Genomic DNA, 25831 nt, shown 5'->3' with positions numbered 1-25831 from the left:
GGTCTTTGATCCCCACGTGCTCTTTGCGGGTGTGATTGTCAGTGTGTCTGGAAACCAAAGCGAAGTTACCACCCCCTGGGAGCTACTCTTGTCTCCAGTCTCAAACAGGGCCAGCCTTCCTGGGCCGGGCAGGCTCACCCATCGTCCGCCTTGTGTGTATATACAATCTCCAGTGACTCCTGGAGGATGCTATTGGCATTGGGTCTGGAAGAATTTGTCACCCACGGGGCCCCTCATTTGAAATGAGCAAGTTCACAGAGAGTGGCCATCCAGTGGCCGGAGCAGAGCAGTCAAGGTTGGACCCTGCCCTTAGAAACAGGACACACAGTCCTCCACTCAAGGTGGCCTATTCAACAAAGCTAACTATATTTCATGGAAGCAGGCCCTAGACCATGAGCTTTTTCTTCATTCTCTATTATCTGCAGGTTAAAACTCAGATCGGCATTGTGTTAGGCTGAGTACTGCCCTCCCCCCAAAGATGTCCGCATCCAAATCCCTAGAATTTAGGGTATATTCTCTCACGTGGCAAAAGATGAGGATGTGGTGAGGGATCTTGAGATGGAGAGTCTCCTGGGTTATCTGGGGGAGCTTTTGGAATCACGGGGCTCCTTATAAGTGAGAAGGGGGCTGCAGATTGAGAGCCCAGAGAAGTGAGGATGGGGGGGGAGCCGAGTGATCCGGTTACTGGCTTTGAAGATGGAGGGAGGGACCACAAGCCCCTTTGCTCTTGCAAGACTCAGCCTCACTCTCCTAACCCTTCATCCTGGCCCTGCTGTGTGAATTCACTCCATCCCTCAGCCCATGGCTTGTTCATGGCTAGGATGGGGCATCCCCGCTGTTCCCCACGCTCCCAGCAAAACGTCTGCCTGCTCGGACTAATTGCAGGTGGGTGATTCATCTCAAGCAAGCTCGATGTGCCAGAATTTACAGCTTCCATCCTGTCTGAGCCATTTGTCGTTCCTGGAGCCGAAAGGGGAAGGACCCACTTCAGGGATGATCGGAGAAGCCTCCGAGTGGATTTATGCTTGCCATTTTCAATTTTAAACCCAAACCGAGCTAATTAGACCCAGAGGACTTCTTGCTTACTGCTCTTCAGGGCTCACATATTTCAAAGACATAAGTCAAACCGTGGAATTCAGCAGTTTTCTAATGTCCCGGATACCGTGTTAAGTGCAGATCATCATTCACCGTGAGGTACGGTGCCGTCGGAAACAGCAAAGTCAGAGAAGGCGATTCAGCCTGTTCGCGTGGATCAGAGGTCACGTTCATTCTTCCACTCCTGTCATTCATTCATTCAACAAACACCCCTTAGCCACCTCGTGTGTGCTAGCTGAGTTTTAAACTTGAGGGCTGCAGCCGTGAAGTCTCAGGTCTCCTGGAACTCACGTCTTAATGAGCGAGACGGACAGTAAACATGTAAGCAAACAATAACATTGCAGAAAGCATAAGGATTATGCTGAAAACGGTATAAGATGACAGGGTAGCATCATCTCCTGTGATGAGGCAATTGGATGCAGAGCAAGACTTGGGCTTAGACGGCTTCCCAGGGTGATTCTCCTCCCCCTCTGGTCACGCAATCCCTAAGCCCACGAGTTGTCTGCCATTTCTTGTTTGCCCTGCCATCTAGTGGCTGAAATTAGAACTACAGGCTATTTTCCAAAACTGCCAAGAAAGTTTTTGAATGATTCTGATACAAAAATCACCTTGTTTAAAGGGACAAACTGGGAACTAGTAGATAAATAAGTTCCGGAGATCGAATGCACAGAATAGTGATAATAGTCAACAATACTACATTGTAAACTTCAAAGTTGCTAACAGACTAGATCTTGATCGCTCCCAACCACAAAAAAGGAATGATAATTATGTAAAAACAAGATAGAGGTCTTAACTCAGGCTCCTGGGGTAATCATAATGCCAGTATATAAACGTATCAAGTCGACATGGACACCTTAAATTTACACAGTGTCATATGCTAATTATATTTTGGTTAAAAAGGATTTATTTTTTTTCATTTTAATTGTGTAGAGAAGAAAAATACAGTTAGAATCCACCAAAATTCAGTTTTGGCTGAAAAGTGTGTGCAAAAAAAGGTGTAACAGATGAAATCGTGGTTTCCCCCGTTTTTTCAGCATGGCCAGGGAGAACGTCCTCCCTAAGCAAACCGGACTGTGCAAAGTGGGGAACCATTCATGGCTTCCTCTTGTGTGACTGAACAGGCATGAAAACAGATGGACGGTTTTCATTTTCACCAACACTGAAAAGTGTAGCTGATGCAGGACCTCTGTCTCCCATTCCTGCTCCAAGTAGAAACAGAACCTGCTCTTCTAGGGTCATGGAGCTCTGCCAGCGGGAAGTCTCAGCTCCTGCATTATGAGCCCCAGTATTACTGAGCATACCCGGCCTCGTTTTGAGTTTATACTTCAACATAATACTTTCAGATATATGGTGGTTGGGTGAAAACTATTACCCTGGCAAGATTGTTACTTTTACAGATGTGTAGAATAAAAGCTATTAAATAGTTTTTTTTAAAAAAAGTCATTTTCCCCAAAACCTCTTAGGGTCAACGTAGTATTGAGACCTACTTAGAAGCTAATATAATAGGTTGCATGTGTCTTTGGCTTGCTTTTTTCTCGCACGTGGGATCCTGTCTTGTAATGTGAGCCAACACGTTTCCTCATCGCCTGTGAGATGAAGCACATCTCATTTCTAGCCTCGGAGGGACTTACATGCCCTCTGAGAGCACAGCCCCATCTGTGAGGCTGCATCTCCCTGGGGAGAGCCTGCGGTGGGATCCCAGAGCAGGAAAGGGGGACGGGGAAGAGAAATGGGAAAGGAGAGCAGGTGACAGAAGTTACCGAGTTGGTTGCTGCCACTGTGGTACCTGGCACTGGATTCCGTGGGCCCTTCTGAAACGCGTCTCAGAGCTGTCTGCCTGCGGACACGGGGACCATCTGTCCATCTGCTGGGCCCATCCCCCCTTGTCCAGTGCGGCACCCGCTCCCCGCTCGTTTCTGGGCTGCCAAGGCTGAGTGCTGAGTGGGTCTGCACATCATCCCCCAGCCCCCCAGCCCCAGTGGAGACAGAAAATCCCCAGGGCGGGACTCCTCTGGCGCTCCAGTGGGTAAGACTCCACGCTCCCAATGCAGGGGGCCCGGGTTCGATCCCTGGTCTGGGAACTAGATCCTGCAGGTGTGCCGCAACTCAGAGTTAGCATGCCGCAACTAAAGATCTAGCATGCTGCAACTAAGACCCGGCACAGCCAAAATGAATGAATGAATGAATGAAAACCCCAGGGCAACAAGCTGGAAGCCCCCTGGCCCGCTCAGTGGGGCTGGGAGGGTTTTGAAACGGGGAGGAGTATCCTGGGCACTTGTGAGACAGTGCCAGCTAGCCCGGGAGTCTTCCAGGAAGGCATCTCGGGGACCGAGGGGACTCCCACAAGTGAAGAAGCCGAGAGCCTGCACTCGAGGGCACCGGAGTAGACAAACTCCTCTTACCTGCATTTGGACGTTTCCCAAGATGGAAGGTGCCCAGGGACAAGGAATGGAGCCCTCCCTGGAGTGTTCGTGTGGGTGTCCTCTCCTCGTCCAGCTGCGAAAACACTTCCTAAAGAAAGAGGTTCTCGAGGGACCAGTGTTTTACCCCTACAGGTTCCTAGAGCTGCGTGTCCAGATCCGCTTGCTGGCCTTGTGGATGTGGTCCTCGCTGAGGGCTGGAGGGAGCTTGGAATGGGTCCGGGTCCTGAGTATTTTAAAAAATTCACCCAGTATATCAGTTTCCTGGGGCCACTGTAACAGATTGCTACAAACTCTGCGGCTTAAATCAAGTGGAATTAATGCTCTCACTGTTCTGGAAGCTACCAGTCCGGCATCAAGGTGTCCACAGGGCCACATTTCTTCCAGAGACTCCAGGGGAGGATCCCTCCTGCCTCTTCCAGCTCCTGGAGGCTGTTGGCTTTCTTTGGCTCGTGGCTGCATCACTCGTCTCTGCCTCTGTCTTCCAAGGGCCTTCTCTTGTGTGTCTCTGTGTGTCCTTTTCCGTCTCTTACGAGGACACTCATTGGATTTAGGGCCACCCTGATTCAGCGTGATCTCATCTCCATCCTTACCTTACTTCCATCTTCAAAGACCCTATGTCCAAATAAGGTCCCATTCTGTAGTTCTAAGTAGATGTGAATTCTGGGGGGAATACTCTTCAAACCACTACAGCCAACACTGGAAAAGGAGCAGATTTTATATTTTTAAAAATCCACACTTCTGAAAATAGGTCAAGACGGATTCCAGTCCCTGGGGCGTACGCTGGAGACGCGTCCTTGGGAAGGGATGTCTTTTTGGTTTGTCACAGTACCTGCCTCTCCAAGGGGGGGGGGGGTGGGGGGCACACATACACCTTCGGCCAAGCTGGTTAATGCATTTACATCACCTGCCTGGGTCAGGCAAGCTCTACGTTTCTGGCCCTTGATGTGAGAGAATTCAGTGGTCAGCAGAGAGTGACTATTATGGTTCGTTATGGCCAAAATGAAACAAAACTGCCTTTCTTGAAGAGTTCATCCACGTGAAAAATAGACTCTTCACACCCCTGTTCTAAGAACCTTCATAACGGTGGGTCGCAGGTTGGAACACAACCCCTGGATGAATTTGTTTGCGGCAGGCAATTCATATTGCGGCACCTTATATCATCCTAATGAAGTAAAGCCGTTGCGTCTCACACTCCTTAGCCCAGATCGCTCTTACCTCCTGGAGAGGGAAAGTCCATCCAAGAGGCAGATTCTATGCGGTCTTACTTTTTTTTTTTTTGCGGTACGCGGGCCTCTCACTGCTGTGGCCTCTCCCGTTGCGGAGCACAGGCTCCGGACGCGCAGGCTCAGCGGCCATGGCTCACGGGCCCAGCGGCTCCGTGGCACGTGGGATCTTCCCGGACCGGGGCACGAACCCGCGTCCCCTGCATCGGCAGGCGGACTCTCAAGCACTGTGCCACCAGGGAAGCCCGGTCTTACTTTTTTGTCCTTGGTAAGAAGTAATCTGACTCATGGTGCCTATTATCCTGCAAAGGTTCAGTCCTGGAGAAATATGTTACTGTCATGAAGTTATGAGTGACAGAATTAATTGGTTTAAATAAGTGAAAAGCCCAGGTACGGATTTCAGGTATGGCTGGATCCAGCAGCTCACATTATGTTTTCAGGACTCCTACATTTCCCATCTTTTGAATATGGTTTTGTCTGTGTTGGCTTCACTCTCTGTCTTTCCCCACAAGACTGCAAGAGCTCCTGATCCCTAGGAGCTATATGCTTTCATTCTACCAGCTCTAAGCCCCATGAAAATACGGTTTCTGTTTACCAAAAGTTCCACTGAAAATCTTGGAGTTGATCTCATTGGCTCTACTGGCAGGATTACAGACGCATGCCCATCACCACGGCCAGGACGGTGCAATACTATGATTGTCCAGGACTGGGCCTCATGCCACCCTGGAGACGGGTCAGACTCAGCTCCCCCAGACCAGACAAATGAAGACTGTGGGAGTGTGGCTTCCCAAGGAAAGTCTGGGAGACGGCCTCCACAGGAAGGGAAACAATTTAGCTAACTAACCGATGCGTATTACCTGTTCTGTTACCTGTTCGGACTCTTTCAGGACTTCAGCCCTTCGTCCAAGTTCAAGGCCCTCAGCAGTCAATACTCTACAGAAGACTTCATCCATTTTATTAATAGATACAGCCTTGCCTGGATTGCTTTATCTTATTCTCTAAGCAAAATCTCCTCAAACTGAACCTCTTATCCATTTCACAAGTTGTCATCAGAACTAAATGAGGTCTTTTAATTAAAATGACACAACACAGAGGCTCGGCCCAGGAAACATTTGCCCACCCTAATCCAGTAAGGCCTCATCTGAACTTGAGTGCATCTGCAAAGACCCTGTTTCCAAATAAGGTCACATTCTCAGGTCCTAGCGGGGAGGACGTGGGCTCATGTTTCTGGAGGACACAATCCAGCCCACGACACTGGGTACTATTTAATATATGTTTTTTCCTTGATCACTTTTTTTGGCAAGGGCAGAGAGCAACGGAGGCATGGGGGTTTAAATGCGCCTTCTTTGACTGCTGTAGAGAAACGCTGGACTGGAGGGCAAACTCCAAGGGGACAGAAGAGGGGAGGGGAGTGTGGTCATCACAGGATTTATTGTAAAAGGAAATGATATCATTGCCTGGAACGGCAAACCACGGCCATGCACCAGCAATGAAAAGGAACCATCACATTCCGGGAACGCAGCTACACACAGTTGCCTGTCAATAAAACAGGGCAATGGGCCGGAGCTGGGGCGGCGTCAACAATGCCGGCCCCCGCCGAGGCTGCTTGCGGGGCCCAGGGAGGATTGAGGACGCAGTGCCTTTCTTAGCGTCTGGGTCAATGTCGTCTCACGCCGTCAGTCTGCAAGCTCAGCCGTGGCCCCACACCTCCGATTCATGCTTCCTTCAAACTCCAGTTTCCAACCATCGGGACTGTGGCAGTGGCGAGCCGGCGGCTCTCGGTGAGGCTCCTCTGCACGCTTCATTCCGGGGCTTGTGAGAATGGTGTCTGCCGGGCGGCCTCGTGGCAGCCAAGCCATGCCAGGCCCTGCTCAGACATCTCCCCGGAGACGGTCCAGCTGCTGCGCGAACTGGCGGCCTCGCTCCCCCTGGGGGGCGGGGGGTGTTTGGTCCTCAGCTCCCAACAGCAGGCCTGGCAGTGTCAGCTGTGGAGCCTGTGAAATAAAGGCCCTTTGTCTCCAGATTCTGCATCGAGAGGAGGACGTGCCAGTGGCAGAGCTTAGCGACTCTCTCTTCACACACACACGACACACATGAACGCATGTGCTCACGCAATGCATGTGTATACTCATGCATGCACACACACGTACACGTTCATGAACGAATACACGCATGTATGCAGCCATACACACACGCACACAGATACACAAGCTCACACACATGCACCCAACTCATGTATGCGTGCACACACGTACACCGTCACACGCGAACGCGCATGCTCATGCACACGCATGTATATGCTCGTGCATGCATGCACACACATGCGCACGTAGACAATCACACGCACCCCGGGTCAGCTGTAGCCTCTGGCTGCCTCCCACCAGCTTCTCCAGGAGCCACGCTTGGAGCCGGGGCAGGAGAGCAGATGAAAATCACTCCTTCTGAATCTGGTGGGAGGGGCTTGGAGAGGAGCCCGTAAAGGAAGGGAAGGCGTGAAGACAGGGTGGGGCTGCGCGCTGGTTCCACGTCTCAGGTGATGTTACCCAGTTCTCCAATGACTCACGCCCCTTGGATTCCGAAACTTTGCGTGCACGTTTCCTTTTACATGGAAGGCCCCTCCCCTTTTAATTACACAAACTATACAAAATTCTATACTTAAGAAATAACATACAAAACATAGCTAGCCTAGAAAGAAGAACCAAATAAGCCCCCATGTACCCACCGTCCAGTGAAGTAAATAGCATTTTACCAAAGCCCTCAGAGCGGCCGCGTGCCACACCCCCTCCCTGGTCCTCTTCCACTGTAAATTCTGTATTTGTCGCTCTCTCTGGCCTGCGTCACTTTACGGTGTGTGTATGTGTCCCTAGACGTTGCTTTTTACTTTCGGATGCATTTAAGTTTTGCATAAATGGACTCACCGAATGTATCCTTCGACGACGTGCTTCAGTAGTTCACATGAGATCCAGCTTTGTTGATGCAGCTGTTCATTCATTTTCACTCTACTTAGTATTCTTCCCCCCCCTTTTTTTAAATTGAAGCATAGTTGATTTACAGTGTGTGTTTCTAACATACAGCAAAGTGATTCAGTTACACATATATGTATATGTTCTTTTTCAGCTTCTTTTCATTATAGGTTATTGCAAGGTACTGAATAGAGTTCCCTGTGCTCTGCAGTATACTTAGTATTCGTGTATATGAATTTGCCAGGATTTCTTTATCCAGACTCCGGCTAGTGGCATTTGGGTTGTCCCAGTGTTTTACAATAGTGGATGGAGCTGCCTACAAACAGGCTGGGACAGAACCCCTACCCATGTGTCTCTCTGGTGGCGGAATTGGCGGGGGCGGGGTGTCCTCCCTTTTCTATTTGGTGAGCACCCGATCGACCTCTAAGGCTCCGTCCACAGTTGTCTCTTCTGAGAAGCCTTTGGATTCTGTCTCTCCCTCTGTGCCCCGCGCCCCACAGCTGGCCAGCAGCATGGAGCTCAAGGGACCAGTTTGTCACGGCCCCGGGCATCGCCCTCCTGTCTTATCCTGCAGACCAGTCACTTCTCTCCTGGGGGACTTGAACCTCCCAAATTTCCTCTTGAGGAGCAAGATAGCACAAAGGCTGAAAGTTTGGAGCTGGACCACTGAAGTTCGGGTCCCACGCTGCCACTTGCTAAACCGCATTTGGGCAAGTCGCCTGAGATGACAGAGCACTCCTGGGGTCACTGGGACTGAGGGCATCAGAGCAGCGTCGGGCACACGGCAAGTGCTGTGTGTGCACTCTCGTTCCTCTCACAGCCCACAGGATCTCCATCATCAAATCCCATCGTGTGCAAAACACGCCCCAGCTCCAGCCATCCCCGCTCCCACAGTCACTGTCCTGGCCCAGCCCCCCCACCCCCGGGCTCCTACTCTGCTCTCCTGGCTCCACCCTGGTGCCCAGAGTCCATTCTCCATGGACCCCACAGGGTGATTCTTTTAAAATCTCCGTCAGATCTCGTCACTCACAGCGTAACCCCAAATCCTTACCTGGCCTCCTGCCAGGGCTCTGTGTCATCTGCCTCTGGCCTCGTTGCCCTCCACCACCCCTGCCCCTTGCCCACCTCTCCAGCCACGTCGGGTTTCCTGCTGCTCCTGGGACACTCCAAGCTCACTCCCATCCCCGAGCCTCCGTGCTGGCTGTTCCCTCTGGGAATGCTTTGCCCAGATACACATGTATGGGTCTTCAACCAAATGTCTCCCCATCAGAGTGGGCTTCCCTGCTGGTTCTGTGGACACCCTCGTCACTTCCTATCCCTGCAGCTCCCTTCACTTCATCACACCATTTATTATCACCTGAGATGCATTTGCTTTTCCATGGTGTTTTCTGTCTTCACCCTTGGAACGTAAGCACCAGAAGATTTTGCTTTCTTCTGTGCTGCATCCTGGGCACAGAGTCGGTGCTCAGTACATACTTAATTGGGGCAGTGAATGGACAAGTGATGTCCATATCTTACGTACTGTCTGTATTAGTTAGCTATCGCTGTGATAATGCCAGGCAACAAACAGGCCCCCAGGGTCAACTTGGCCAAAAGCCATCCCGTGGCTGAGCCCAGTGTCAGGGGTGGAGAAGATAGATTCCACCCCCAGGGAAGCCATAGCAAGGGGGAAGGGGGAAGGAAGAGGTGAGAACACATGCATTCTAACCACCTTATCTTTTTTTTTTTGCGGTACACGGGCCTCTCACTGTTGTGACCTCTCCCGCTGCGGAGCACAGGCTCCAGACGCGCAGGCTCAGCGGCCATGGCTCACGGGCCCAGCCGCTCCGCGGCACGTGGGATCCTCCCAGACCGGGGCACGAACCCACGTCCTCTGCATCGGCAGGCGGACTCTCAACCACCGCGCCACCAGGGAAGCCCCTAACCACCCTATCTTTTGTGCTCCCAATGGTGGCACTGCCAGCTCCCGGAGCTGTTAGTTATTTGCAGGCCGGAAAGAACCACCGTGGGCCAGTGTGGCTGAAGCAGAGAGGTGGGGGCAGGGCTTTATGGAGCAGGGATTTAGGACCTGGAATGTCTCTCTGAGTGAGCCAGGGGGCCATCGGGGAGCTTTGAGCAGGGGAGTGACATGATCTAAGTGAGGTCCGTGAATCGCTGAGATCTAAGAATCATTCCGTTCACTGGATAGAGAAGAAGTTCTAAGGGCGAAGGGTGGAATCCAGGAAGCACGAAGGAGAACTGAAACGGGAGCGTTTCTAGCGTGATGCCCATGAGGTTACTCTAATGCCCTGCCCCGCACACCATAAATCATCCCGAGTACCCTCCGTGCTGCACATCCCACATTTTGGCCTTAAAGCAGCGGTCCCTAACCTTTTTGGCACCAGGGTTGGGGACCCTGCCTTACAGCACGTCAATCATCAGATATTTAATGGGAAAAGGGAGAAACAGTGCATTGCTGATGAAGGCAGCACCACCAGAGGAATCTCAGAAGGTGGAAAGAGTCTAGGAAATAATGTATTCCATGAGCCAATGAAGCCACCCGACAGGGAGGATGCTTACTCCCCATGGCTCCTGTTTCTAGAGAGGACATTTCCATGCCTCTCCCCAAGAAGGATGACGGAACGACGTATCATCCAAACCAAGACACCTTTGGGAGTGAGGGCTTTAAACATAATTAACAGGACTTCCCTGGTGGCGCAGTGGTTAAGAATCCATCTGCCAATGCTGGGGACACGGGTTCGAGCCCTGGTCCGGGAAGATCCCACATGCCGCGGAGCAACTAAGCCCGTGCACCGCAACTACTGAGCCTGTGCCCTAGAGCCCACGAGCCACAACTACTGAAGCCCTCGAGCCACAACTACGGAGACTGCTTGCTGCCACTACTGAAGTATGCACACCTAGGGCCTGTGCTCCGCAACAAGAGAAGCCACCGCAATGAGAAGCCCGCGCACCGCAATGAAGAGTAGCCCCCGCTCGCCACAACTAGAGAAAGGCCGCGCACAGCCACAAAGACCCAACGCAGCCAAAAAAAACAAACAAAAAAACCCATAATGAGCACTCTACTTTTAAAAGTATTTTTAGGGGGCTTCCCTGGTGGCGCAGTGGTTGAGAGTTCGCCTGCCGATGCAGGGGACGTGGGTTCGTGCCCCGGTCCGGGAAGATCCCACATGCTGTGGAGCGGCTGGGCCCGTGAGCCATGGCCACTGGGCCTGCGCGTCTGGAGCCTGTGCTCCGCAGCGGGAGAGGCCACAACAGTGAGAGGCCCACGTACCGCAAAAAAAAAAAAAAAAAAAAGTATTTTTAGGGACTGAAAAATTGGCTTTATTATATTGATGGACCTTTAAAATCTATTCAAAAATTACTTTCAAAACTACAACACTTCCTAAAACGTACACAACAGATGTCTGTGTACATGACAGGAAAAACGTTAACTTCTTTACATTAATTTTAAAAATGTATATTACTACATTTTGTATAAATGTTTATATTAACTTACGGATAACAGAAGCAGGCTAGTTATTCTTGGTGCCTGTATTGATGAGGTTCTCCAGAGAAACAACCAACGATTGACTGATTGATTGCGGGGAATTGGCTTATGTGATTATGGAAGCTGAGAAGTCCCATGATTTGCCATCTGTAATCTGGAGACCCGGGAAAGCTGGTGGTGTGATTCAGTCCAATTTCAAAGGCCTGGGGACCAGGAGAACAGATGGTGTAAGTCCCATTCTGAGGGCAGGAGAAAATGGATGTTCCAGGTCAGCAGTCAGGCAGAGAGAGGGAGGGGGGGAGAGAGGGGGAAAGTGAGAGGGAGAGAGAGAGAATTCTCCCTTCTTCTGCGTTTTTGTTCTATTCAGGCCCTCTGTGGATTGGGTGATGCCCACCCACACTGGAGAGAACCATCTGCCTTATTCAATTCACCAATTCAAATGTTAATCTCTTCCAGAAACACCCTCACAGGCACACCCAGAAACAGTGTTTAACTAGGTATCTGGGAAGCCCAGTCCAGCTGACACAGGACATTAACCATCACAGTACATATTCACATCCTTTCATTCATTTCTTAGTCATGTGTGTCCTTAATACTATGCCCCACTTATTTTTCTAAAGAAGAAAAAAATTTTTCTTAATATAATCTATCTAATATAAGCTCAGAACCAAAGCTGCTACATAAAGGTTTTTTTTTTAAAAAACTAAGATGTTAAATATTGCAATTAATAATAAAATATTCAGCCCAAATATTTTCACAGGCCGTGTCCTTCTCTCCTTCCTTCAGAAGACCTTGCTTTGACAAATATTTTTACAGCACAAAACCTATCAAATAAATGACCTCTCCTTAAGGTTTCTTTTACTATTTCACCACATTTAGATCCTGCAAAATTGCAGGCTTTCTCAATTTTACTCCATTCTGACACAGAATATCAATTTCTCTAATTATATAGAGGAACTCTATCACAAGATTCTTCTTCCAGGTCAGGATATTTCAAAGCACCATCCTCTGATGTTTCAAAATCAAATCTCGCCTGTGGGGTTGCGCCCTTATGGTTTAATTTGCTCTGCTAATCACGTGTCTGCATAGGGATAAACTTTGTCTTCCTGCTTCCCAGCTTCCCCCCCCCCCCACCCCCGTGACTGCAATTTGCCAAAGGCTTTAAAAGCTAGAGTTTGTGATGCTCCTGTTGTTTGAATACCCTGATGACAGAGCTGCGTCTGGTTTTGAACAGAATCTCAAATTTTTACAAAACACTTCAAGGCCATTGTCGGACAGGCAGGTGAATTTATAAAGCAGTTCTCCAAAGACTCAGACATCCTAACATCGGATGAAATAGTGGCCCGAACAGACCGTGTGTCCTGCTTCGGTGAGTTGTTCACACTCAGCTCACGTCCCAGGAACACTTTGAGGTCCGCTGACTCTGAATGTGTAGAAATATAGCTAAATGTTTACATCTAGAGCTTTGTAGTAGTTATCTAGGGCTGTGACACAGATTACCCCCCAAACCTGGCCGTTCAAAACGACACACAGTTGTTACCAGACAGTTTCGATCCAGGCAGAGCTCAGCTGGGTCCTCTCGTAAGGTGGAAATCAAGGTGTCGGCCGGGACCACCGTCATCTCAGGGTTGGACGGGGGGTGGGGGTGGGGGATGACCCAATTCTAAGCTCACTTGTGCAGCTCTTGGCGGGACCTCAGATGTTCGCCACCTGGCTTCTCCGTAGGGTGTCTCAACCTGGCAGCTCGCTTCTCCCAGAAAAGAGACGGAGCAGAGATAGGGAAACAGACTGTGGGAGATGGAAGCCAGACTCTTCCTGTAAGAGGCACTTTTGCTCCATTCCATCAGTTAGGTGGAGTCTCTCCGCGCAGCCCACACCCCAGGGAAGAGCATTAACGGAGGGCGTCGGGGTCTACTTAACCGGCCGCCTGCCGCGGCTTCTGCCTGTCTTGGTAGATTCCGCAACCGGATTGCACACGATTATATATTGTTTATGTACTGTCGTCACATCACGTTCTGCTTCCCAAGGTTTTAAAATTTCGTACACTACTGCTTTCCTCCCCCCTTTAAAAAAATTGAAGTCAAGTTGACTTCCAATGTTGTGTTAGTTTCAGTTGCACAATGAAGTGAGTCAGTTGTACCTACCTCTATATTCTTTTTCAGATTCTTTTCCCTTATAGATTATTACAAGATACTGAGGGAATTTCCTGGCGGTCCAGTGGTTAGGACTCCATGGTCTCACTGCCAAGGGCGCAGGTTCGATCCCTGGTCGGGGAACTAACATCCCACAAGACTCGTGGTGCGTGCCCGCCCCCCCCCCAAAAAAAAGAACCAAACGAAAAACACAAGATATTGAATATAGTTCCCTATGCTATACAGTAGGTCCTTGTTTATTTTATATAAAGTGGTGTGTGTATGTTAATCCCAAACTCCTAATTTATCTCCCCCCTTTCCCTTTGGTAACCATAACTATGTCTGTGAGTCTATTTATGTTTTGTAAATAAGTTGACTAGTGTCATTTTTTAGATTCTACATATAAGTGATCTCATATAATATTTGTCTCTCTCTGTCTGATTTACTTCACTTATTACGATAGTCTGTAGGTCCACCCATGTTGCTGCAAATGGGATTATTCCATTCTTTTTTTATTGCTGAGTGATATTATATATATATATATATATATATATATATATACCACATCTTTTTTTTTGGTCACACTGTGTGGCTTGCGGGATCTTAGTTCCCCGACCAGGGATCGAACCTGGGCCCCGCCACTGAAAGCACTGAGTCCTAACCACTGGACCTCCAGGCAATTCCCTGTACCACATCTTCTTTATCCATTCATCTGTCGATGGACATTTAGGTTGCTTCTATTGCTTTTTTTTTTTAATCATGATTTTGTACTACACTGAAATTTGTATTCATATTATTCCTATGAAAACAAGTAACTATTTTCTCTTCAATGTTGAACTTTCCACTGGGTTTATAATAGCATTCACAATCACATCAGATATTTCATCTTCACCTTCCAAAAACTTCGCTTTGATTTCATGAACTGTATGAAAAAGTTTGAACTGCTATTGTAACAACTGCTTTTTATTCAAAACATCTGATATAAACTCAGCATCATTTATCTGTTGAGAATTTCATCTTCCGCTAGTGGAGCCAATACCTTTTGGTTCACTGTTTGAACATATGAAGGAAAGTAAGGGATTAATGGAGAAGTGCAGTTATTTGATCTAACAGAAAAGGCATACTTCACAGTGAAGCAGCTCTACCTTGGGAAGAGAACATTTAAAGAACTACTGATTGTTCAAACTCTTTAGTATGGAAAATGTCAAGCATAAAACCCCGTGTGTTCCACACCCAGAGTCAACAATAATCATTTTATGGTTACTCTTGTTTCATTTTATAACCTCAACTACCTCCTTCATACATGTATTATTTTGTAGCAAATCCCAGACATTACGTATGTCATGGTGTCCATAAAAATCTTATATGTATCTCTAAAAGATCAGAGCTGTTAAAAACTGCCCAATACCATGATCATACCTAAAAAAAGGAGCAGTAGCTCCATCACATCATAAAAGACCCAGTCGCTACTCAGATTTCCAGTGGGCTCCTTAATGTTTTATGTACATATCCATTTTTACAGTTTGTTTCAGTCAAGATCCAGATGAGGTTTCATTGCCATTGAGTGATGTGGCAACTCTCATTTCATTTCTAGATTTTTCCTCTATTGCTCCTTCCATTCAGGCCCCACAAAACCTGGATCCACTCAAGGTTTGAGGTTCACACGGTGTTTTCTGTGACCTTTCTCATGCTCTAAGTGTTGGCAAGATGGCAGCTCAGCTCTTCACACCCTCCCAGCCCCAAGGGCAGCAGGGAGAGTGAACTACAAGGGTTCAGCTGCTCCTGCAAGGGTTGTGAGATCCAGTGGCATGAGATGCACTCAGACTGCAGGCTTACCCCCGAACCAAGCCCAGAAGCCAGGGCAAGGCCACATGCTGGCTGCGCCCCGTGAAGGGAGGAGGAGGGTAGAGGTGGTCCCTACAAAGCACAGGGCAGAGGTGGGTCCACAGACGAAAACAGCGCCTTCTCCTGGCAAAGGGGGGAAAGAATTCTAGGAAAGCATGACACAGATATGCACATCATCAGCATCCTTTCACCGTCTTTCTTTGGAACCAGATCTTCGCCCTGATCCTATTTTAGGTTAGAAAGACCCAACATTAGATGAGAACCTTGACTGCAAGGCCTGGGCTGCCTCAGAGCTTGAAGGCCCTGCCAGCGGCCTGCCTCTCCTCGCGACGGGCTGTTTTCAAGTCCAGCAGAGGGAAGTTCCCCACTGCCCCCTCCGTCTTCTCTCCAGGGCAGCGGGTGCATTGTTGATGGGTTACTTTTGTTTTGCTTTCGTGTTAGCTAAATATTGACTCTCTGGAAGCAGCAGACGCTGGATCAACCTTCAGAATTTTTTTTCCAATCACTCCTGGAAGGAGAGAGTAAATATTTTGTTGAAGTATGTGGAGAGTGAAAACAGCAACAAGAGATGTGCTGAAGGGTTCTTTTGTGGATTTGGAACCTGGGAGAGTGAGGCTGGCTGAATTCCCCATAAACAGGAGGGGATGGTGAGGGGAGACTGCCCGCGAGGCCAGCCCTTGCTATTCAGGTGGCTTTAAATGAACTGGGAAGAAGATGAAATAATTAGGTGAAAAGGCTGCAGCAGGCACTGGCTTCTCTCAGAGAAATGACAAAACAACAACAAAAATCCTGATGCCGGGCAAGGACCAGCCAGTGTCGGGGAACTAGCGTTCACAAGTGCCTAATTTGTGCAAGATTTTTACAGGCAATAGTGCATTTGTTTAGTTGCGCTGGGTCTTAGTTGCAGCAGGCGGGCTCCTTAGTTGCGTCATGCGTGTGGGATCTAATTCCCTGACCAGGGATCTAACCCGGGCCCCCTGCATTGGGAGTGTGAAGTCTTAACCACTGCGCCACCAGGGAAGTCCAAATAGCGCATTTAAATCTACAAATTTAAGCCATGGTTATTATAACCCCTATTGTTTTTATACAGTGCCAGGAGGTCAGAAATATTATTCCAAGTTAACTGAAGAAGAAACTTGGGTGCAGAGAAATGTACACATCTCTCATTCATTCAACAAATATTTGCTGAGCCTTTGCCACGTGCCAGGCGCTGGGGGATGGGCAGGAAAGAAATCAGTCCCAAAGGCAGCTCTCATGGAGCTCAAAATCCAGTCGGGGCTGGAGTAGGGGAGCTGGACAGGTAGTGAACAAGTAAACAGCTGAAACCAGATAACGTCACAGAGTGATCAATGCCACGTGGGAAATTAAACAAGGTGACGTGATGGTGAGTGGGAGTAGGGCTCCTTGCGAGTGGGGGGGACTACAGAGAGGAGAGAGCCTCTGAGCTGAGGTCTCAGTAAGGGGAGGGAGACCAAGAAAGCTTGTCCCCATTTGCCCTTCCCAGCGAAGAGTCCGCCAGGCAGAGGGGAGAACAGGATCGTGTATGTATTAGGTCTGTTTGAAGAATAAAAAGAACAATGCATGTGGCTTAGGGAGAAAAAGGGAGAGGGCAGGTGTTGGTGAGAGCACAGAGGGGAGCAGATAAAGGGCTCCATGTCTCCCGTGGCCAGAAAATGGAGAGACAAGGGCCCTCGGTCCAGTTTCCAAGTCCAGGAGATGCACTTTTCAGTAGCCCATTCCAGCTCCAAACAACCAACGAATGCGGCGGATTTGGTGTTTCTCAATGGGACGGCACTCCACATTTGGAGCAGCTAACCTTCACCTTGCGGGATTTTCCCACACGTTGTAGGACGTTTACTTAGAAGCCTTATAATTGCACTAAATGCAGCAGCAGCGTCCTCTAGTGGCTGTGATGGTCCCAACTACCCTTCCCATTTTCAAATGTGCACTTGAAAAACCCTCCTAAAAGGGGTAAAGCCAGCTAGAGGGGTGTGTTGATTACGGTGATGTTCTGGTTTCTCTACTGCTGCGTTAGAAATGACTTCTCCGTACTTGGTGTAGTAAAGAAAACTTTAATTTTGCTTCTGAATCTCTAACGTGGGAGCGCTCATCTCTGCTCCACTCGGCTTCCGCTGGGGTAGCTCGAAGGCTGTTTGGTGGGGAGACTCACTCACTCCATGTATGGCTGGACCTCCAGGTTGCGTCTCCATGGCTTGGGCTTCCTCACAACATGGCGGATGGAGCCCAAGGGCACATGCCCTGGGAGAGACCCAAGCAGACCCTGAAGTGCCTTTTCTAGCCTAAGCCCAGAAGCCATGCCGTGTCGCTGCTGCTGCATCCTGTCAGTTAGAATGAACTGCTATGACTGGCCACATTTGAGAGGAGGTGGGAATAGACTCCACCTCCTTTTTTAAACAATTGAAGTACGCTTGCTGTACAATATTATGTAAGGTACAGGTGTACAGTACAGTGATTCACAATTTTTAAAGGTTATACTCCATGTACAGTTACTGTAAAATATTGGCTATACTCCCCACGTTGTACCATATATCCTTGTAGCTTATTTTGTACCAAATAGTTTGCACCTCTTATTTCCCTCCCCCTGTCTTGCCCCTCCCGCCTCCCCACTGGTAACCACTAGTTTGTTCTCTGTATCTGTGAGTCTGTTTCTTTTTTCTTGTATTCACCAGTTTGTTGTATTTTTTAGATTCCATATATAAGGGATATCACATGGTATTTGTCTTTCTCTGACTTATTTCACTTAGCGTAATGCTTTCCAAGTCCATCTATGTTGCTGCAAATGGCAAATTTTAATTCTTTTTTATGGCTGAGTAATATTCCATTCTATATATATATATATATATATATATATATATATATATATATATATATCTCACATCGTCTTTATCCATCATCTGTTGATGGACATTTAGGTTGCTTCCATGTCTTGGCAATTGTAGATAATGCCGCTATGAACATTGGGGTGCGTGGAACTTTTTGATTTACTTTTTTGGTTTTTGGATATATACCCAGCAGTGGAATTGCTGACTCCGTCTCCTTTTGATGGGAGAAATATTAAAGAATTCGTGGAAATGTATTAAAAACATCACAAGCAAATGCAGACAAGCCCTAACATCCAGTTCCTACATGCGATGCAAGTTTAGTACCCACGTCATCATTCAATACAGGTTTTTGTATGTGTGTCTTTGCATCACTCATTTATTCAGGAACCCAGGCTCCTTCTGTCTCATGGTTTGTTCCTCTCCTGAGTTCTCAGCATCTTTTCAGCCATCAGAATTCTGCACAGAGCTTTAATGTGGGTTTAACCTTTTGTGGGCTGAAACCCAGCCCCACAGCCATGGTTTACTGCAAGGGAGCCAGAGTCTGCAGCCCTTTTGGGCCCATGTAGCATACTGAGATGGTGGTAAACACTTTGACACTCGCGCCAAGTGTCTCCAGATATCCTGAGTGGGAAAAGAGAAGAAAGGTGCCTATGACTGAATGTCAGTGGAACCCATATTTTGATGCTCTCTGGCAGGGCTTCTTTGGGGATCGGCGATCCCTGACTGAAAAACTGCCTAGCCGTTCCCAATTCAGAGTCCACAATCCTAAAGGTTTTTCAACTACCAGACCTTTGGTTAAAGGATTACATTTGTAAGGGCTCATATCAGTGGTTAGTTTTGGAATAAGCCTCCTTGACGAGAGAATACGGAAGTGGCAAAAAATGGAGTGGCTTCAACTACGGACATTTATGGGCTAGAAATTCTGGAGGCTCCAAGTCCAGTCAAGGTTTCGGCGGGGCTGATGTCTTCTGAGGGCTGTGAGGGAGAGTCTGCCCAGGTCTCCCTCCTTGGCTTGTAGACGGCCATCTTCTCCATGTGTCCTTACATCGTCTTCCCTCTGTGTGTGTGTGGTAACACATATGCAGCCGTAACGAACTGATACATGGTGACAGCAAGGGCTGGTTCCTTCTGGGGGCCCCAGGGGAGAATCTGTCCCTTGCCCCCAGAGGCTGCTGGCATTCCTTGGTTCATGGACATCTCATTCTAATCTCTGCTTCTGTGGTCCATCTCCTCTCCGACACCCCTCTCAGGCCATCTGTCTCCTCTGCCTCCATTTTATAAGGACCCCGGTCGTTAGATTTATCCTCGTTATCCAGCATAATATCCCCAAGAATGATGCTAAATCCAGTCACATCTGCAAAGTCCTTTTTGCCACGTAGAGAAACGTAATCAGGGGTTTCTGGGATTCGATGTCTACATCCCTGGGGGGCCCCGTATCCAGGTGACCACACTCATCTTTTGCCGTGATGATCTTGGAGGTCACATGCTCTGTAGAGTGTGTCCACAGGAGGCTTCCCGTCCTGCCTTGGATGAGAGTGTGAGTAAGAAACCAATCTGGGCTGCACTAGGCCACCAGGACCTGGAGATTTGCTACTATAAGAGTAAAATTGTTCAGGCATGGATGGAATCCAAGATGTTCATCGTGAGTGGCCTGCTCTAGGGAAGGGCCAGAGCTGCAGGTCAGGGATGTTGGGGGCTGACTGATGAAGAACTTGCTGAAATGATGGATTAAACTTTTATGGTTATGAAAAAGGATTGGGGTCAAATTTAACCTTCGTTCTGGAGGACAGTGGCTCAGCTGCTCCCTGGATTCCATGTGAAATGTGCTTCATGCATAGTAGATTGTTTTCTACCGATACTCGATATTTCTAAATCCCACCCCACGCTGCTACACTCAGCGCAAGCGAAGCCCATGTGGTTTCCTGAGCACCTTCTGTGTCGAAGGGCAGTTTCTGTCCTGGAATAATGACGCCTCCGTTGCCATCTCTAATTCCTTTGATTGCCATATCGAGAGCACTTTTCTTCCTTCCCACAAAGGAATCTTCTCGTCTTTGTTTGCTGATGAATTACCTGGCAAGACACAACATCTGAGAACTACTGTCTGGGGCCCTCCTCCCCCGCCGTAATTATTTCCCTGATACTACATGATCCTTAATTACCTCTCCATCGATTTCTCTCCCTGGGAGCGCGTTGCCACTAAGGGGATGCTCAAGGCTGATGGGAAATCCAATCTGGTTCACACATTCCGCAGCCCTGCTGAGAGCGCTAATCGATAAGAAAGTGCCACTCTTGGGCCTCCCTGGTGGCGCAGGGGTTAGGAATCCGCCTGCCGATGCAGGGGACGCAGGTTCGAGCCCCGGTCCGGGAAGATCCCACATGCCGCGGAGTGGCTAAGCCCGTGCACCAAAAGTAAATAAATTAATTAATTTAAACAAAATCAAATTTAAAAAAAGAAAAAGGAAGTACCACTCTTTGGGCACTTAAGTTAAACAGCTAAGAAGTCTGCGGGCTTCTGACCGAAGTGGTAAAATGCTGAACACGGACAAATATCTTAAAATGCTGGTTAGGGAAAAGAGTTGAAGGTCACAGCTCTGGAAGGAAGGTTTAGGAGTTTTTAGGCTTAAAAAGTCTCAGCAGAACCCACTACTACATAGTTCTCCCAGGATGTTTTCTTTTCTCCATGTTTCATCTTATCCTTCAAAGACCAGCTCAGCTCTACCTGCACTCGGCCACCCCTCCGCTCCCCTCCAGCAGATACTGAAGGAGCCTCCTTAAAGCATTCACCTGCCTTCCTTCTTGCAAAAAGAACCTGTCATTACTGGGTGAATGCCACCCCTCCACAGAGCCGTAGGCCTCCCTAAGCCAGTCATGAGAATCCGGTTTTGCTCGACAGGGTTGGTTTGGGAATGAGAATATGAAGCCATTCCAGCTAGAGGGAAGTCAGGTAAGGCCCCGTGTGACTCTCTCCTCGTGGGTGTATCATGTGGTCTTTCTGTGTGGTCTCTCCGTGTAAATCTCTTGCTTGGGTCAATCCACGTGCATCAATTTGGGCTTCCTTACAGCATGGCGAAGCGATTGTACTTCCCCTGGAGTGAGCATTTCCCAGAGAGAGCCAGGCAGGAACTGTATTTTTTTTTTTTTTTTTTTTTTTTTTTTGCGGTACGCGGGCCTCTCACTGCTGTGGCCTCTCCCATTGCAGAGCACAGGCTCCGGACGCGCAGGCTCAGTGGCCATGGCTCACGGGCCCAGCCGCTCCGCAGCACGTGGGATCTTCCCGGACCGGGGCACGAACCCGTGTCCCCCGCATCGGCAGGTGGACTCTCAACCACTGCACCACCAGGGAAGCCCAGGAACTGTATTCTTTTTAAGACCTCGATTTGGAAGTCACGTAGCATCACTTCTGCCATATGCTATCGGTGGAGCAACCATTGGGTCCCACCAAGATACAAGAGGAGGAACTTAGACCATCTCCCCGGGAAAGGAGCCTCTGTCACATTCTAAGAACAGGTGGGATGGGGAGACTGGTGTGGTTATTTAGGAGAATTCAGCTTTCTGCACAGACTTTGCAAGGTGCCCCCTAATGACTGCATTCCACTCTACGTTCATTCCCTGGACACCTAGGGTTCTATCAGGGTCTAGCATAGGCCCTGGTCCTTTGTTTACATGGTGCCTTACACTTTGCCAAATGCTTTTCCTCACTTCCCCATCTCTCATTTCACAGAAGGGGACCCAAGGGTCTTAGAGGGACGAGGAGTCCTCTGAAGGTCATAGCCAAGCCCTGGAGACAATCCACATGTTCAAGGACAGAGATTGGTTAGATAAACGATAGCTCATCGTCACAGTGTGATGTTACGCAGCTACTAAATGGAATAACTTTATGTTTGTGATTGAAAAGATCACCAAGCTATAGTGTTCACTGACTTTAAAAATGATGCATAGGGGGCTTCCCTGGTGGTGCGGTGGTTGGGAGTCCGCCTGCCGATGCAGGGGACGCGGGTTCGTGCCCCGGTCCGGGAGGATCCCACATGCCGTGGAACGGCTGGGCCCCTGAGCCATGGCCGCTGGGCCTGCGCGTCCGGATCCTGTGCTCCGCAACGGGAGAGGCCACAGCAGTGAGAGGCCCGCGCACCGCAAAAAATATAAAATAAAAATAAATACAAAAATGATGCATAAATGTCAAGATAGTAGCTACTCTTAAGGAACAGGTGGAATTATAACTGTGGGGGGCATACACGGGGGGCTTCTGGGTTGGATGGTATACCAGTTATATGCCAGCTAGTTACCAGGCTGTTCATCTTATAATTGTGTATTAATTACTTATTAATATAATAATTTATATAATATAATTTAAATAATAAATTGAAATTTTTTCTGTCTTTTTAGCTTTCTGTATTTGTGTTAGATTTAATTATTTTAAAAGTTTAAGCTAAATAAAAAGGCTGAAACAGTTTGTCAGGCCCTCAAAAAGTTAAACAGAATGACCATATGACCCACCAATTCCATTCCTGGGCTCCTACCTAAAAGAATGGAAAACAGGTGTTCAAACAGAAAACGTTTACACAACTATTCGAGACAGCTCTATTCACAACAGCCAAAAGGTGAAAATAGCCCTAATGCCCATCTGTGCATGAATGGAAACAATGTGATCTATCCGTACACTGGAATAGTGCTCAGCCATAAGAAGGCTGGAAGTACGGATACAAGCTTCGACATGCATGAGCTTCAAGAATATGATGTTACGTGAAAGAAGCCAGACACGGAAGGCCACGAACTGTAAGATTCCACTTACGTGAAAGGTCTGCCATCGAGACAGAAAGCAGGCTGATGGGTGCCAGGGGCCGAGAGGGGAGGAATAGGGAGGGAGGGCTGGTGGGCACAGGGCTTCTCTTTTGTGGGATGGAATCGCTCTGGAGGTGATGGTGGCACAAGGACGTGAATGGACTGAACATCACCGCGTTGTCATGTTGCAACGTGAGCATCGCCTCAACAGAAGAAGGCAGTGTTCTGAGGGACCCCTCGTGGTAGGAAGAGACAGTAGCGGAAAAGAGAGCATTGATGACACCGGGAGGTGAAGGGCTCCCTCTCCCAGGCCCACTCTGATGGGAAGCAGAGCAGCACATTCTCCGCGGACCTCTCGGCACCTGTGGGCAGCGGCTGCTGTCGTGGTGATTCCTCTGTTCCTCAGATTACTAGCCCTGCAATCAGGGTCCCCTGCCTGCAACAGTTCCCTGGGTGGCAGGGCTCGGGGAAGAAGGGCAAGGGGTGGGGACAGGATCCACATGGTTTGTCAGGATCTAGGAGTTTCATCTCATGATCCTTCCCTAAGAGGTTGTCCACACAGTCAGCAGGGAAGCAGCAGGGCCTCAGGAGGTCCACGTTTTCCTGGGACCCCCAGTATCAGACCCCAAGGAGACCACCACACCACAGCAGACTGAACACGCCTACTGGGGGTGAGATCGGGGGGACTGTGGTCAGGTAGGGAGAGCAGTGTGTGTATGTGTGCACGTGTGTCAGTGTGCGTATCTGAGTGTGTTCATGACTGTTCATGTGTGTGTATGTGTTCATGTGTGTCTGCATCTATATGTGTGTGTGCAGGGACCATGAATGTCAGGTTTGTGTGTGTGTGTGTGCATGTGTGCACGTGTGTATATATGCATGTGCACATGTATCTGTGCACATGTCTTTGCGTGTCTGCGTGTGTGCATGTGCGTTCACGTGCATGTGTTTGTGTGTGTGCATCTGCATGTGGGGAGGCGTGTCTGTGAGGGGTGTGTGTGCACATACACATGCACAGATCAACTAAGTGGCGACCCTGGAGACACAATCTCAGGGTATCATATGATAATAATGACACACAGGTACCATTCCCTGGGATGTCCAAACTCATCCAAGTTCTTACTTGAAGAATCAGTCCAGAGCCTCAGTCGTAGGTAATTAAATGACTTCCCAGAGACCAACCCTTGTCCTTGACCGAAGGAGAAACTCCAGTCCTCCCAAATATCAACATCTTTTTGTCACCTCAAGCCAAACTGCTTTATAATAGAAAATAAAATTACTTTATTGTATGCAGACCTCAAGTTATTCACTTCCATTGCTCCAACATTTTTATGTGCTCCTAACACGTGGAAAGCGGGCATCCACGGCCCATAATCCTTTAAAATGAGACACTGTATATTTTCTTTCCTACGATCAAGAGGAGGGGAGTGGGGCACGCCGGAGGCTTTTACGCTAGTCATCACGACGAAGGTCACTTGTTCGCTGGCAGAGAAACACCCTGTCCCATCCCAGGTGAGCTGAGCTTGGGAGCAAGGGATGCTCTGGGCACGGAGGGCTTGAAAGTGAGGATGGGAGTGTGTGATGCAAGCCTCGTCCGGAGCCCTGAGTGCCGTCTCCTCTCCCGTTCCACCTCCCGCCTCCACCTCTAGTCCCCAGACAGGCTCCCACTTCCTGTCCCTGTGGTTGGCTGTAAGGAATTTGTCCATTTTTTAAAAATTCTGGAACTCGTGGTGCATGACTTTCGTAGGGCTGCCATAACAAAGTATCGCAACGGAGGGGCTTAAAACAACAGAAATTCGCTCCCTCTCAGTCTGGAGGCTGAACGTCCAGTCGAGGCGGTGGCAGGGTTGGCTCCTAGCAGCCTGATGCTGGCAGTCCTCGGTGTGTAGACACATCAGGCTAATCTCTGCTGTCCTCATTCCGTCGTGTTCTGCCGTGTCCCTCTGTGTCTGAATTTCCCTCTTCTTATAAGGACGTCAGTCATTGGATTAGTGATCACCCCAGACTAGAATGACCTCATCCTATTGTGATTCCATCTCTAAGATCCCATTTCCAAATAAGGTCACATTTTCAGGTTCCAGGTGGACACGAATTTGGGGGGAGGCGTGATACTCAATCCAGTACACGTGATGAGAGTTCTGTAGATAGTGCAAAGGGCAGAAATCACACAGGGCCAAAATGGCCCTTAAAGATCTTGGGGAAATAGGCCAAGAGGCCTTGCGCTGAGCTCTTGCTTTACGAGGGAAGAAGCTCTTTCTCTGAGACCCCCAGCGGACTCCACTTAATCGTCATTGGCCAGAGGGTGTCACGTGTCTACCTTGGACTAGTTTTTGACAAAAGGAATGGGATTGCCATGCTTGGCTTGGGTCAATCATGATTCATCCCCTGAGACTGGGCTTATTGTCACTTGTACAAGATCGATGCAAACAAAAGAAGCAGGACTCACTGCTGAGCGGGGAACCCACGTCTGCCACAAAGGGAACACAGACTTCACACAGATTCAGCAGAATCACTCTCCAAACTATGTGGACTGATGTATGCTGCCGGGTAGATTGTTGGCAAAAATGGGCTCCATTCTCCCCCATCCTGCATCCGTGTTCCTTGCAGTGTGACTCTGCCGCTCCCCCATAAAGAAGTGGACAATATTCTAGGAGTCTGTAGCTGTTAAATATGGGGCCTCCATGTAATGGAATATTGTTGAGCAATTAAAAGATTGAAGTAGGGATGCAGGCTACCACGCAGATGAACCTTGAAAACGTGTCAGTGAAAGAAATGTGACACAAAAGGCCACGTACTGTATGATTCCATTTGTATGAAATATTCAGAACAAGCAAATCCACAGAGACAGAAAGGAGTCATGGCTCAGGGCTGGGGTGGGGATCGGAGGGTTAGGGGGTGAGGTTAACGGGTGAAGAGTTTCCTTTGGGGCGTAGTAAGGGTGTCCTAAAGGCGATCATGGTGGTGGATGCGGAACTGTGAATACACTAAAAGCCACTGAAATATACACTTCACAGGAGTGAATTAGATGGTGTGTGAGCTGTTAA

At 48.8% G+C, this 25831-nt stretch overlaps 1 protein-coding gene across 1 annotated transcript in view; it reads left to right on the top strand.

The window, feature by feature from the left end:
* The window catches only part of SLC15A4 (solute carrier family 15 member 4), a 121643-nt gene that overhangs the window by 34027 nt on the left and 61785 nt on the right, over positions 1 to 25831 (top strand). The window lies entirely within an intron of this gene.

Source organism: Stenella coeruleoalba, assembly GCF_951394435.1.
Source record: "Stenella coeruleoalba genome assembly, chromosome: 14".
NCBI lineage: Eukaryota > Metazoa > Chordata > Mammalia > Artiodactyla > Delphinidae > Stenella > Stenella coeruleoalba.
Note: the sequence above shows the minus strand (reverse complement) of the source record. Positions and strands in the feature narration are given on the sequence as shown.